Here is a 3,407-nt window from a genome sequence, read left to right as displayed (position 1 = left end):
GATTTGTAGATGAATTAAATTATTAAAATAAAGGTACTGAACATTTCTTCTTGAGTGATTTAATGTATTTTGAATTCAGGCTTTATTGTAAGGATCTTTTCCAACTGCACAAATAAAATATATATTACAGTAATAAGTGGGGTACTCCACACTAAATACACTATTTAAATTATATAAAAAACTTTACACGAACAATTTTCAAACTAATTTTATTATGAATTATTGTGTAAACAATTGGTTATTAAGCATAATAATAATAATAATAATAATATTTTTAACCATTTATGGATGAAAATTATTTTTTTTAATTGTCTGTTTTTGGAATGCTTTTCCGCTTTATTATTTTCAATATCTTGTAAATCCCTTTTTAGACCTTGAGTTTGAGATGCTTCTGCGAACACTCCTTTGAACAAACTTTGTTCGCGTGCTTTAGGAGTATCGTTTACTCGGCGACATGTTTCATTAGTCCACGATAAAACTGCATCTCTTGGGTCCCATAAGGATAAAGGTGGTATGTTGAAATGAACAAATAAATATTCATTCTCCAACTCAACAAACAAATTTTGCCTATCAGCAGATTTTAAAATGTTACTTGTGCTGATGACACACTCTTCATATGCACTATGTAGTTTAGCAGCGAGAACTCGAGAAAAAATAGTTAGTAAGGTGATAAATGATCCTGATTTAGAAAGATGTTCAACAGAAGAGGCCATAGACATTTTACGTAGATTGTCAATGTTGCTAACTTCTTGAATTTCTTCATGTTCGAATACAAAATTTGATAAGTCTAAATCCGTTCCAATCAACTTGTGTACTTTTTTTGAATTGGCCTTGTGTCAATGTGCTTAAACTAATAAATGGCTTAAGAACTAATTCGTCATTAATGTCAATTCGGTCTAATAAAAAATTGACTAATCTCTCCACTAATTCATTACAAACAGAAGTTTTTTTTAACACGTTCGACGCCGATAGCGAGCGCGTAGTCGTCATTCGTTGTCTGGCGTGACTGATTTCACGTACTACGTAGTAAAACAACACAATAATACGTCATACATAATTTAAATAATTTTGGAAAAGTAATTTTTGTTGTATTTCTCAAGTGCACATATTCACTAAGCCAACTGCACATTTTATATTTCCTAATGCACAATTAGTGTCCTACTGCACCTTACAATAAAGCCCGATTTTGATCCTCAATCCTTATTTAGCCACTATAAAAAAAAATCAAAATCAATTAATAGTAAAATAAATACTATAATATTGTAATTTGTAATATTCATTATACCTCACCACCACAGTTTTAAATAACTGCATAAAACAAAATTTCTAGTGGAGATTGTCCCACTAACTCTCCAAAAATTTTATTACGTATCTATTATAAAATAGAAACTTAACCTACCAAAAATATCACAATATAAAATAATTAAATGTGATAATTTGAAGATAATTTCCTAAACCACCTAAAATATTTTAGATTCTGAGCGGAGCGATGAAACTAGTGGTTTTACAATGGTGTTTATTTTTATTTTTATATTCTGTATACAAAATTTCTACCAGAAGGAATCCTTCGATTTCCACATAATATAGTATCTTATCTTTTAGCAAATTGGACCAAGATGGTACTTTAGAGAGGTCATTTTTCGATTTTCTCAATAGTTATTTAATGCCACGGGAAAAAACCACCGGAAAATTACAAAAAAACGCTAAAAATGGGATTTTAATTTCTAACGCTTTGTTTATCACCATAGAAACGAATAAAAAATTATAATATTTTAATAATTCAACTTACATGATAAAATAAATAATAACAAAATATAAAATATCCAGACTGACAAACCGTCTCCGCTCAGAGTCGTTTTTCTTATACAATGATATTATATCATTGAATTCAAGTCTAATTCAAGACCCACTTGTAACCTACTGTACAGCAGAGCGACATCCACTTACCTGCTTTTTTAAATTTATAGCGTTAAATCTAGTTTAGAACCCGCGCAAATTTTTAATTTTTTTTTTCAGAGACCTATATGTTTCAATCAGTTAAATACTATACAATGAAAAAATTAATTGCCGGAAATCATTAGTTTTTATAGCATAGCCTTACGAAGCTCACGATTTTCGGTGTTTTACACACCCGTACAACGCTTAAAGCTTACCGAGCTTTTGATGAATTGCTCATATTTTATGAATTATGAATTAAAAACATAGTTAATCATTTAACATGAATTTATTTATCTAGAAAATATAGTATAGAGTTACGAAAATAATACTATAACAGAAATGTTATGAATACGATTAAAAATATTACCAATAAATTGTAAAACATTCACACCTGCAGGGCAGTGTCTGACAAATGTCGACCATTAAAACTAACATTATCGAATTCTAGGGATGTACTTTATTTTAGATTCTGAGTGGAACGATGAATGTATTGATTTTACAATGATGTGTGTTTTTTTTTTATTTTTTTTTATTTTTTTTTGTGTCTGTCATCACCTTTTAGGACAGTAAAACTGCTTCGATTTTCTTCAACAGTAACTTTTATGATTGGAAAGTGAATCTAGTTGGTACTTTGGGGGGTCAAAAGTAAAATTTTTCCAATAGTTTTCAAACGCGCCGTGAAAAACAAAAGAAAAATTAAGGAAAAACGGGAATTTTTACGCAAAATCTGTTTTCGAGAAAATCGATTTTGGTTTTTGGTGTAACTCTAAAACAAATGACCGTAGATATATGAAATTTTCACAGGTTGTCTATACACGGTAAAATTTTGAAAATATTTAGATTTATTTTGAGCTGTTTACGGACATTTTCAGTTTTAAATTTTTTTAGTTTTTTTTTCTATAAATATCAATTAAGTTTTATCTGTTGGGCCAAAAAGTGTATAAATTTAATACAAAGCTCCTGATATATTGTTACAGTATCAGTTGAAAAATATTAAAAATACATAGGCACAATTTTTTTTTATAAGCATTTAAAGATCAAATTTTGACAAAATTTATCAAATTTTAATTTGAAAAATTATTTTGTACTTAAAAATTTATAAAATGTTCAATTTTTGTATCTAAGAATTAAAAATTTAAAACAAGATTCCACGTAAGTAATTAATTCTGTTACCAAAAAATCTAAAATATACATTTAAACAGTTTATTTTTATAGTCATTTTAAGTACAAATTTGGACGAAATTACATATTAAAAACCTAGGATAACTCTTTTAGTTATTTTGTTGTGATTGTATAATATTATTCGTGGGTACTTGAAACTTCTAAAGTATACTATTATATATCTATGATTTTACCACGGGTTTTTTGTTGATGTATAACGCGTTATACTTATGAGTACCTAATAGATATTATGATATGATTAATTTGGAAATTTATTATAGGTCAATTTTTTTTAATACCATAGATAA

The sequence above is a fragment of the Acyrthosiphon pisum genome, chromosome A2 (assembly GCF_005508785.2).
Source record: "Acyrthosiphon pisum isolate AL4f chromosome A2, pea_aphid_22Mar2018_4r6ur, whole genome shotgun sequence".
Lineage (NCBI taxonomy): Eukaryota > Metazoa > Arthropoda > Insecta > Hemiptera > Aphididae > Acyrthosiphon > Acyrthosiphon pisum.
Note: the sequence above shows the minus strand (reverse complement) of the source record.